The sequence below is a fragment of the Pteropus medius genome, unplaced genomic scaffold (assembly GCF_902729225.1).
Source record: "Pteropus medius unplaced genomic scaffold, Ma_sr-lr_union100, whole genome shotgun sequence".
Taxonomy (NCBI): domain Eukaryota; kingdom Metazoa; phylum Chordata; class Mammalia; order Chiroptera; family Pteropodidae; genus Pteropus; species Pteropus medius.
The window spans coordinates 3,174,610-3,187,174 of NW_024356249.1; the positions used below are offsets into that span (position 1 = coordinate 3,174,610).

Consider the following 12,565-nt stretch of genomic DNA (forward strand, 5'->3'; position numbering starts at 1 on the left):
GAGCTTTCAGCAATTACTGAGCAGCTGTTGTGTGCTGGACCCTCGGTTCGACGGATTCTGAGGTGGCTGAGGCAGCACCGTCCTGTCTTCGAGGATCTCAAGGTCCCGTGAGGGGGATGGACAGATAATGACAACACGATGAAATAAGTGTGGTGGGGCGGTCTCTGCAAAGAATGGGAAATTCGCCCAATCCTGTCTGATCTCGGAAGCTAAGCAGGGTCGGGCCTGGTTAGTACTTGGATGGGAGACCACCTAGGAAGACCAGGTGCTGTAGGCGTAAAAAATGAAAAATAAGGGATTGTAAACTGACAAGGTCCTTGCAATCTGTGAGGTCAACCAAGGGTTGCCTCGCCTAAAAAATAAAAAGAGTGAGCAATTCACAGATGGGGGTTAGGGACTAGAGAGCTTCAGAGAACATTTAACAGTGGAGGTGGCATCCGACCTGGCGTTGAAAGATGTGTCCTTTATCAGGCCTGGGAAGTAATTACTGTCTGCGGAGCATGGCGTGGCTTGTTAGGCCAACAACAGACTGTAATGGTCTTGCATGGTGCACAGAGGAAACCAGACTCTGTGGAACTCATGGACACTTTTGTATTTCTGAGGCGTGGAGGCTCCATCTTTGGAGGATGAGCCTGGACTCAGATCATCTAAGAAGCGATCGTAAAAAAAATCCCAGCCAGAGATTGGAAGGGCCCTGAAATAAAAGATTGGACTGAGACTAGCGAAGAGGGGAACAGAATCTAGAGGTGCTTAAGAGGCCAAATCCACAGAAAGGAATCCAGGAAGAGGCCTGCAGGATAACAGCAAGGTTTCCGGCTGGGGCGAGTGGGTGAAATTCCAGCCCTGCCTCTGATTGGCCCCAGCAAGTTCCTTTATACATCCAAGCCCCTGGTTCTTTATCTGAAAAGTCATAGGACAGTAGCACATATCTCAGAGGGGGTTGTCCACGTATGATGCTTCGCATACTGCTGGCCGATGGAAAGTCCCCCCAGCAAACGTAAACTAACACTTTAATAGAAGGGTCGTCGTAAATAGAAAATGTGGGAGAAAGACATTTTAGGGGAAAATAACACGATGGATTGATTTATCGACATCCTGTCTTGGCCCAAAAAAGGGTTTAAGGAAGCATACTTGCAATTAATTAAACCAGATAGAATAAATTTAAAATAAATGAGAAGAGATGAGAAGAGAAAGGGTTGGAAATACAAGATGGATCCATGAGCGCATTTTCTAAGCTTCCTGGTAGTGAGCGTGAAGAAGGTAACATGATCGTGTCTGTGATCCATGGGCTCACAAGATGAAAACCACAGAAGAGGCAGAACTGCTCTCGATAGCAAAAGCAGACAGGAATTTCCCTGTTGGGTCCCCACAGAGATGACATTACTTAATAGGACAAACACAGTTCTTGACATCTTCCTCACAGTAAACCCCCAGTCAGCTTCATAGACTAGGGCGGACTTCTCCAGTAGGTCTAGGAATAACAGCAGTGCCAGGGGTCTCTGAGATTTTCAAGGGTCTCAAAAATGTTTGAGACTTAAAAAAAAAAAAAGTTCCCAGATCCAAAATGTGAACAACAAAGACTGTGCAATCAAAAACAATTTTTTTGAAAGCAAAGTTATACAATTCCTTTAAACAGAAGCCATTTGATGTAGGCTCTTGGGTGTGTTTTAACATGTTTGATGTGAGCCCAGTGTGGCCCTCCAAAGTGATGATTGCCTGGGACACTCACAGATTTGAAAGGGTCCTGCCTGGGGTTGTCTTGATGGTGATTTAAGTAGCATCCACCTATCTGAGCTGACAGCATCAGAGCAAATCATACTAGTGAAAGGAATTCTATCTAGATGCAGTGGATATAGAAGGCAAGGATAAAAATCTGGCCCCTCTCTCCTTTTTACCCTGGTGTTATTTGATTTGGCACTGTTTTGGATTTGGTATTTGCAAGCCATTAAAAGATAAACATTCTCTTAACACATCAAAGGGTTTTGTTATCCTAAAATAGGATCGACTTGACTGGTCTCTGATAACTCACAGAATTCCCAAAGGAAGGACTTCCTGGTGATTGGTTTACAAGTGTCACCATTATTAGCTGTTTGTTTGTTTTTTTTAATTTAAAAAACATTTATAATTAATAACTCCATGCAGCTGGTTGGTTACCTTACCCAGGAACTCTCAAACACATTTTACATCAGGATTGCTCTGGAAGCTGTACCAGGAAGTGGCCTTACTCAAAGCTAGACTTTCTGTGGGAACTTTCTTAAGATTTTTTTTTTTTTAATGGTTGAGTTTGGTGTTTGGTTACACATACTTTTTAAAAAGTCCAGACTAAAATGTCTGTGGTCAGGCCGCATGGTAGTGGTTGCGGTTGACCACAAGCATGGGGTTCCAGGCCCTTCACTGCCTCTATTTGTCTATGTTTTGCATGCTAAGATTTCATTTGAAAAAGAAGAGGAGGGGGCAGAGTGTTTCTTGTGCTAAAGGAATAAAAAGCAGCATTCTATGGCTTGGAACGGCCTCTGCCTACGGGAGGGGTATTTTATGTTGAGGAAACGTCCCTTGTAATTCTGATGGACCCCTCAACTGCTTCTCCATCTCTGGGGAGAGACCGCTGGCCTTGAACTTGGGGCTCGCCTTTCCAGTTAGTCCACTCTGCGGAGAATCATAGCCCCAACCCCGACTGTGCCTGACATCCCCTAACTTCCAAGCAGACATGGGGTCCCTGGCTCTTCTGCATGCGGCTTCATCAGGATCTGTTTTCCCAGAATAACGTCAGTCTTGAGCTGCTCATGGGACAAAACGTTTAGACCTTCACCTGAACGACAGTTTGTGGAGGAGCTTAACCTCACTCACTGCTACTCCGTTATGTCTCTAATTTGGAGAGAACGAGGGGTACTCTCGTAAGAAAAAATGGAGAACTACACAGGGTCCCCCTTGAGATGGTGCCATAGAGTTGATGAAAGTAACAAAGTGAACGCAGCCTGGAGCCCACCCTTTGGAGCCATGTCTGAACAGTTCCCAGGGTAATTCATCCAGCTTGCACTTAATCCACAGTTGCCCTAGGGGGCACTGGGACCACTGGCCCCACAGAGGTGGGACTGACAAAAAGAATGGGACTTCCTCTTGGCAAAGGCGACCTCCCACTTGGACCCCGGATCTCATTCCCTCCCGTCTTCTCAAAAGTGTATTTCTTAATTTCCAAACATATGGAGGATTTCTAGTTACCATTTTGTTACTGATTTCTAGCTGAATTGTACTGCGATCTGAGAACACATTGTGATGATTTCTATGTTTTGATATTCATTAAGAACCATCATATGGCCACATTTTTGTAAATGTTTGGTGGTCATATAGTTATGGGGTTCTTTAGTATTCTACTTTAAGTACATTAGATAAAGAGTGCTAATTGTGTGGTTCAGATCTTCTGTACTTTTCATGTTTTTTTTTAAATTTGGTCTACTTATTCTGTTGAATACTGAGACAGATGATTGTGGATATTTTCTCTTTTCCTTGTAGTTTTACCTACTTTTGCATTCGATATTTGAGGCTGTCCTTAGGCCTCATTCAAATACAGAATTATGACATCTTCCTGGTGAATTGAACCTTTTTTTAAAAATCATTTTATAGCATCCCTTTGTGATATCGATTTAGAATAAGAACTATATATTTGACCTTTGTAACTGTTTCTGGCACAGAGCTCCTAAAACCCTTAGAATTTCCTAAGTGATAAGAGCAGACAAGTGTTCTTTTATGTTAATGAGGGGACTATTAGACTGCCCCTAAAGATGGGAGCTGGTTGCCAGGGGAACCAGTCACTGTGTTTAGAGGGTTGGCATTTTCGGTCCCACCCCCTGACCTTGGAGAGGGGAGAGGGACTGGAAGTTGAATCAGTCACCAATGGCTGATGATTTAATCAATCATGCAATGGAACTAAACCTCCATAAAAACTTAGAATGAAGGGTTCAGAGAGCATCTAGTTGGTGAACTCGGGGTGGGGGGTGCTGGGAAAGTGTCACTCTGAGGGGGCATGGACCTCCGTGCCCCCTCCCCGTTGCTTGCCCTGTGAATCTCTTTCTATCTGGCTGTTGCTGAGTTCTATCTTTTTATAATAAATTGGTAATCTAGGGAATAAACCGGTTTCTTGAGTTTGTGAGTTCTAGCAAATTAATCGAACCCAAGGAGGGGGACGTGGGAACATCTGATTTATAGCCAGTTGGTCAGAAGCACAGGAAACAACCTGGACTTGTGATTGGCATCCTGGTTGTTGGAACCTCCAGTTTGTAGTCGTTTGGTGAGAAGCACAGGGAACGGCCTGGACCTGGACCTGGACCTGGCATTTGAAGTGGAGGGCAGTCTTGTGAGTCTGAGGCCTTTACCTGTGTGGAATCCGATTCTGTGTCTGGGTTGATCGTAGCACAATTGAACTGAATTCTTGGGCTCCCTGCTGGCACCCGAGAATTGCTTGTTGGTGGGAGGAAGCCCTTCCCCCACGCATGCACGCACGCACGCATGCGGAATCGGGTCCAGGAGGCCTTTTCACCTTCCCTGTCTCCGTTAATGCTTTTTGCCACTAAGTTTGCTTCGCGTGGTATTACCATAGCTATACTACCTTCCTTTTGTTTGGTTTTGCATACTCTATCTTTTTTCGTCATTTCTTTCAACTTTTCTAAATCTCGACTACGTTTTAGATGTGTACCTTATAAAAATATAGTGTAGGATTTAAATAAAAAAAAACTATCTGGTCTGACCATCTTTGTCTTCAGTGTGACCACTGACTGTTTACACGGATGTGTTTACCGACAGGGTGAACGGTGGGATCTGCGTCCTACCAAGTGCTCTCTGGTTTTCCCATCTGTCTTATGTCTTTTTATTCCCCTCACTTTTTTTTGGATTAAGTTTTTTATTATTCCATTTTTTAAAGGTGACGGCATGAATTCTCGTCTTATTAAGTCTAATATTAATTGATACTCTTACCATCCTAACAGATAATGGGAAGACTTTGGAACTTTAACTCTGATTTTCTACTCCTGATTTTTATATCATGATAGTCGTTTATCTCCTTAACTATATGCATACTTTTTAACTCAATAAGTCATTGTTATTATTTTATACAGCGAATATTTAAAATTTCCATATTTGTACCCATTTATTATTCTCGATGTTTTTTGTCATGTCTGTTTTTTCGCCTGCGATTATTTCCTTCTCCTTTTGTTATTCACTCAATGAGCGATTACTGCTCTGTTTTTGCCTGGATATGTTTTTACTCTTCATTCTTGAAAGATACTTTCATTGGGTTTAGAATTCTAGGTTGATAGTTTCTTTCAGTGCTAAGGATATCAGTCTAGTTCTTTTGACTCCCATGGTTTCTGTTGAGAACTGTCCATCTAATTGGTGCTCCCTTGTAGGTAATTTCTCTCTTCTTATCTTTGGCTGTTGCTAAGAGTTTTGCTTTGTCTTTAGTTTTCAGCAGTTTTGTTCTGATGTGCTCAGGTATGGATTTCTTTTTATTTGTCTTGCTTGGGGTTTGTCGGCAATCGAATATAGAGTTGATGTCTTTTGTCAGTTTTGACAAGCTCCCAGCTCTCAAATACTACTTCTTTTCCCTCCTGCTAGTACTCCAGTTATACATACGTTAGACTTTTTCACCGCATCTTCTCATTCTCTACCCTCTTCTTTATTCTCCATCCTTTTGTTTTCATGTGCTTTATTCTGGATATTTTCTTCTGCCCTATCTTTTATTAAATCTCTTATCGTCTATGCCTAATTCCATACCCCTCACCCTCAACTAATGATTAAGGAAGACAATTTAGGTGACATGAACAAACTTTAACACATGAAGTGAGCAGTCTCCTTTCAAAGAACTGCAAAAAAGAACAGCAAGACTCTTTTATAAGATAAAGAACAAGGAAGAGATAAATAGAAAATATGTGACTGGTCAGGGCCACCTAGTCAGCCTTGTTTGGGATGAGAAGGCCCAGAGCTGGCTTGGCGTTTGGGGACTGTATGACTGAATATCCTGCATTTCTGGTCCAGAGGAGCACTTCTAGGGATACAAAAGTTATCTAAATTTTGGTTTGCTGACATGGCACCCCCGGCAGGAGTGGCTCCATCTTGGTCTTAGAAATTTCTTTAAACGATAACTATCTATTGGGTTCTCAATTTCTGTTGTTTATTTTTAGTTCCAGAATTTCTATTTTATTTTTTTACAGCTTTTTGTTATTCAGTCTTGTTTTTCATCTTCATGAACAGAATGAAGATAATTATTTTAAATCCATGTCTGATAACTTCAATATTTGCCCACCCCCATCTCTCTGTTTTTGTCGTCTGTTATTTCTGCTGGTTTTCATTTATGTCCTTGTGTTTCCTCATGTACCTGGTTATTTGTGTGTATGCATGTGTCCAATTACAATTATACACAATTGTTTGTAGAATTAACTTGGGGCCTAGATGAAGTTATCTTCCTCTCGACATGATTTTTTTATTGCTTATTTTGATCAGGTGCTTGGGAGCAAAAACAATCTGCCATCACGTCCAGTCTCAGTAACTGAGATGATTTATAGCAAAACTGTAGACTTTGTAAAGGCCAGTTCATTTTGGTCACCTTCCCTTCTGTAGTGTAGCTCTTTAGAATTTTTTTTTTCCAGGGAAATAATCAGAGATGAGCACAAAAATGTGTATCTGGATTCTCTATCTCAACATTACAATATTTGTAAAAATGAAAGCTGAGAAGCAGTTTATCATGAAATAAAAGATAGCTATTAAAGTGGTTTTAGAATAACATTTAATTATTTAGAAAAACACTTGCTATGTAATGCAAACAGAAAAAAAACAGAATATAAAACTATATACTCTGTATGATGCCAGTTTGGTAGCATGATCATGTATACAATGAAAAAAGTTTGGAAACCATTCTAGCCAGATGTTAGCAGTGGTCTTCTCTGGAATATACAATTTGGGTTGGTTTTCATTTTCTTCACACATTTTTATGTCTTTCCCATTCTCTACGACGAATGCGTGTTACTCTTCTAATCAGGAAATAAAATCAAGTTAATATATTTAAAATATTTCACAGGAAAGCAATATAGTCACAATGGAACAGACAGTCGTATTTTACAGTATCTGATTGCCTGGGGAAAAAAAATTTCAATGTCAGGGAAACTTCTTTTCCATTAAAAATTTAAAAATCCCAATTAAGTTGAAGTTGTACATGGTGCAGAGAACTTGTTGACGGCCCCCGCTCTGGGGGTGCCCAGGGAGTAAAACAAAATATACAGACACACACAAGAACGTTCAGGACTTAAAGAAGGCTAGAAATAAGACAGAGAAAAAACATAGAATGTCAGTGTTGGAAAGTGACCCAGAGGCCATGTGGCCCAGTCCCTAACCCAGTAAGAGTGCCCTCTATGCTAGAGAGTTGGGTGTAGCTGCCTCTGACCTCTCCTGCCTCTCAAGGTTGTTACTTAGACTTCAGTTAAATTGCCTCAAGTGACAAGTGTCTTAACTAATGTTTAAGGCAGCCAGTTCCACTGTGAGATAGCTCTGTTAGAAAAATTAGTGAGTTACTAGCATCAAACAGGTAAGGGCATTTTAAGGTGAAGTTAATAAATAATGGGAGGGGAGGATGTGTTCAGCTCCATGAGTCTGTGGTTGACAGTTTCTGGCTCCCTTCGATTTCCAGTCTTAACCATTTGGGCAGGACTATTTCTGTTGGCATAACAGGGCTTGTGGTCAGATTTATTTTTTGTTTAATAAACAGAGATGTGTGTTCTCAAAAGAGTAATTTTAAGCTAAGGTTTTTTTGGGAAGTGAGCTGCATGTATTCCATAAACACTGACACAATTTTTTTTCTAGTTTTGTCTATATGAAACTAAAATGGACCGGATAGGCCGGTCAGGGACCACTTCCCAACATCCACCTTCTCTCCTGCTGTGTCCTTCTAGCCTTGTCTGTGACTTTTCTTTACTCTCTATCCCTCATCTTTCTTGCCTATAGCCCCTTGGGGACCAACACAACCACTCTGAGTCAAGAATCCTGGCTTCTAGTTTTCTTGCTGTCACTTCCTGTGTGACCTTGGGCACAGTCACATAACACTGATGACGATGCTACCCAAGAGAGATGGGGGGGCTCTCTGAAGGGGACACAAGGGGGCAGATCCAGCGATATGCCGCCTTCAGTCCTTTGTGGAAAGACCTCTGTCTGACGCCCTTAGGACTCCCTGGAGGGGAAAAATATCCCCTGAAGGGGTCTCTCTGTGGGTGATGCCTACAGAAAGGGGTGTCAAGTCCTGTAAGAAACTAGCCAGAAAGCTGAGACAAGGAAACGAAAGGGCCTTGAGAGCCTGGAGCCCTGTGCACCTTTCCATCTCTGTCACTAATTATATGACCTCAGGCAAATCCCTTCACTTCCCTGGGATTGTTTCTTCATCTCTAAAGTAACAAATGATCTCGGAGTTTTCTTCCAGTGGTATGATTCTCATTACGGTACTTTAAATGAAGAAGAGAAACAAGCTAGTACAGTGTTTTGTTTTATTTTAAAGGAAGTAGAGATAGCAATCATGCTGAAAAGAAGCTCCCTCATAAGTATTGTTACAGAAGAGACAAATAACTGGGAGGTTCTCCCAAGTGAAAACTTTGAGACATTCTGTTCTCTTCATGATGAAATTTTTTTTTCCCCCTAAATCTCACTTTTTTCAGTCAGTCTGTGTCTTGGCAAGCGAAGACAGGAATGAAAGGGGTGTAAAGTAGTTCTGCTCTGGAGAGAAGAGAAACAGACGGGACCAGGATACATGGAGGTGGAGAGAGGGGAAGCTGGAGGGTCTCCTAAGGGATGAGGTGGCCATGTGCTAGGAGTCTGAGATGGAGGGTAGAGGAGAATGTAGTTGTCAGGGAGAGCCACTGGGAGGGCACTTTCTCTCAGGTCATGATCTAGATAGAGGACAGAAAGCTATAGAGCAACAGCGAAGGCCAGACAGACGTTGGATGGCACCAGTGGGTGCTGAGACTCGTCACTGGAGAGGGTCCGTGGCTAGGAGGAAGGGGGCCATACGTGGACGGGGATGATCCTGGTTCCAGCGCATATAATAGTGACCTCAGTGTGCTGCTAACATGAACTCTTGGATTTCACTGTTGATGAATTCCATCTGAGTGTGTGTGTGTGTGTGTGAGAGAGAGAGGAGTTGAATGTCCTTCCCTTTTTATGCTCTTTTTAGCAACCTCAAATCGTTTTCTTTCTCTGGCACTTTCTCCATTGGTACACATCGTGAAGGATGGTGGACGGTGGGCTCAGTGCCTGGCCAGTGGTGGAGAGTTGCTAGGTAAGTGGATGGTAAAATTAATTATTTGAATGAAGGTGATCTGGCTGGAATTCAGTTCAGAAAGGTTAGGCACTATTTTTAGAATATCGGGTTGTTACTTTTGCCGCTAGATTATTATTTTTAGATTAAGTTTCTTGCAAGTAGTTTAGCTTGCTCTCCACTTACCCCCGTTCACTTTTTAAATTGTGATGAGCTCTTGTAAATTGATCTTGTACAGCTGAACATGTTGTGCATAGTACTGTCCTAATCCCAGGTACAGGGGTATGAGAACAAAGGAGGCCCTTTGTTTAAAGGAATGTCCACTTTGAAGGGGTGTAAGTGGAGTGCTTACATGTTCAATCCTCAAGAGCCATTTTATAGAAAGTCCTCAGGGCACAAAAGTGCCTCCCCGGAGACCCGCATGGACCTGTATAGTGGCTGCAGGTGGCATTGTGCCCCAGACTTGTTGAAAAAATGGGGACAGCGGTATTAAACACCTAATATCAAAAACAGTGGGGTTTTTTTTTTTTTTTTTTTTTTGGATAATATAGGGGATCGATTCTGCTCTAGCAGGTAGTTTGCCTCAAGATCTAATGCCAAATTTAAGTGTTCTTTTCCTTCGAAGTATTGAGTGGCGGATTTTGAGAATATATAAAAAATATATACTGAATGATTATATGGCGAATTACTTGCTTAAAAAAAGTGAACCAAATAAAGAAATGTGAGTGAAACAAAAAAAAAAAAAAGAAAGAAATGTGATTGTACTATCTGGCTTTGGCTAAGTCAGTGCTATAAAATGTTGCAAATAAAACACTAAGCTCCTTCAGGAGACTTCCAGAGAAATTTAGAAGGTATCTTTGTGTGGTTCAAGGTGATTGTCTCAAATGTATATCATGGGAAAAGGAAAGTAGAGGTTGCCCTTTTCTAGATGGGCTGTGCAGCTAGAGGTCACAGAATTTTCTTGGATTATCTACTCTCTTTTACTTTGGGGCGGGGAAACCCGTGGTGTTTTATTTTCTCATCAGCTGCTGCTGTGCTCCTTCCTCTCCTGTCTTCAGTAGCCCCTGACTTCCCAGTTCTGCTTTGAATTCTGCCCCTTTCATTCCAATGAAGTAAGTCCCCCGAAGTCACCAGTGACCTCCAGATGCTCCTCAGTTCTCGCCTTGCACGACCTCTCCACAATTCTCGAGACACTTTCTTTTCTTGAATTCTCATTCTTCCTATTATCCACCTCCCTCCCTCCCTGTTTCTTGTCTACCTCCTCTGTCCTGCTCTGAAACCTGTGAGTTCTCCCATGCTCAGGGCTGACTTCACTGCTTTCCCTTGCGATGGGCTGAACTGTGGCCCCCCTCCCCACAAATTCACATGCCGCAGTCCTAACCCCAGTACCTGGGAAGGGATTTTCATAGGTAATTAGTTAAGATGAGGTCACGCTCATGCTGGGGTGGTCCGGATCTCTCATCCAATATGAGTCGTGTCCCTATAAAAAGGGGAGATTTGGACACAGACACACACACGTGAACATGAGAGTAGAGCTAGATTGATGCTTCTACAAGCCAAAAAATCCTAAAAATCGCCAGTAAACCCCCAGAAGCTAGAGGAGAGGCATGAGACAGATTCTCAGAGCCCTTAGCAAGGAGCAGCCCTGCTGACACCTTATTCTTAGACATCTAGCCTCCAGAATTGCTAGGTGATAAATTCTGCCATTGAAACTACCTACTGGGTGGTCGTTAAGGCAACCCTGGCAAGCTAGTTCGCCCTCTGTGCCCTCTCCAGCTGGTGCTGCTCCAGTGTTTTCACCTAGAGGCTGCTTTATATTCTTAAAAATTGTTGAGAACCCCAAAAAGCTTTGGGTTATATGGGGTTCATCTACCAGTATTTACTACGCTAGAAATTAAAACTGAAAAATTTAAAAAGTACTTACATATTAGCTCATTTAAATAACACCAAGCCTGTTCTATAGTCATATAAATACATGTCTTTATGAAAATAACTTGATTTTCCAAAATGAGGAAGAGTGCTATTGTTTTAATTTTGAAAATCTCTTTAATGTTTGACTTAACAGCATTCCTGCTGATTGTCTTTTACATATCTATTTTTGCATTCTATCTGTTGCTATATGTTATTTTTGTTGACGTATAAGAAAATTTGGCCTTACATAGATATGTACTTTTAAAAAAAAGGAAAAATGTTTTACTAGCCTTTTCAGATAGTTGTGGATATTTTTCTTTGGTACTACACCAGAACTTAACAAGTAGTAATTTTAAAAGCATAGTTGCAATGTTGAATCTGGAATCAAATCAGTGACCTTTCCATTTAAATCATTTGGTTAATCATGCGTTTTTGATGGATTATTTTCCCATTCATGATTTTATAACATCACGCATTGGTCATTTGGAAAATATTGGTTCATTGAGTTATGCAGATCTTCCAAATGTTGTCACATTTCATTATACATTTTTAAAAATCACATTGATAAATACCCTTATAGAAATAGCCTCATCATCAGAAAAACTTTTGGTGTTGGTTCATGGTGGCAGAAAAAAGTTTTGGAAAAATTTCTTACTTGAGAGCTAGACTTTTATCATTGGCAACAAGCACTGTCAGTTGTTTTTCTTCCAAGTGACAGAATCATTTGGATCATTTTCGAGAAAAATCCCTGCCAAGTAAGTGGCAAAGTCTGAATAACCATAGCGTTAGCTGTTCTTTCAAGTAAAAATGGTGTCTGTGAAAATAGCAGCTAATTCAGCTTGCAGCTCAAACAATCACTTTTCTTACTTCATCAGGGCACAAAGTGCTTTATGTGTACTTTCCATTTTGTCACTCAGGATATTAAAAATAAAGCTTTTGCCTGGACCACGGCCCCAGTCTCATCACTGGTCCACCTGCTGCTGTTCTTGTGGTCTCCCCCCGACTCGCCGCCCCTCCCGCCTTCCCCGGTGTCCTGTATAATTAGAAATACATTCTCAAAGCTATATCGTTCATCCCTACCCCCTAGACTTCACACCTGCCAAGGGCTTCTTGTTGTTCTTAAGATGAAGACAAAAATCTTTAAAAATCCAGTCGACAAGGTCCTCATTTTCCTCATCCCGCCCCACTCCGCCAGCCCAGTCCTACAGCCCTCCCTCATTCTCTGCCCAAAAAAGCCTTCCCCGAGACCTGGCTTAGGCTTTTGCAGCTCAGAGAGCTGTCCTCCCTCCTTCGGCGGCTGTCCCATTCCAATTATTTCACATTTGGCCCTGTGGTTATTGAATAATTTGATCGTTGAGACTCTGTGTC

General features: G+C 41.8%; 1 protein-coding gene across 9 annotated transcripts in view; it reads left to right on the forward strand.

Annotated features, from left to right (window-relative positions):
- Positions 1-12,565, forward strand: part of ATP6V0A4 (ATPase H+ transporting V0 subunit a4) — a 56,628-nt gene that overhangs the window by 1,247 nt on the left and 42,816 nt on the right. For 2 of the 9 annotated variants that reach the window (XM_039860589.1, XM_039860588.1), the window contains exon 2: positions 9,203-9,307. The exons of 5 other annotated variants lie outside the window; for them this stretch is intronic. The gene's annotated coding sequence lies outside the window, so the exon portion shown is untranslated. The remainder of the gene's footprint in view (positions 1-9,202; positions 9,308-12,565) is intronic. 2 more of the 9 variants (XM_039860591.1, XM_039860590.1) reach the window with 1 other exon arrangement.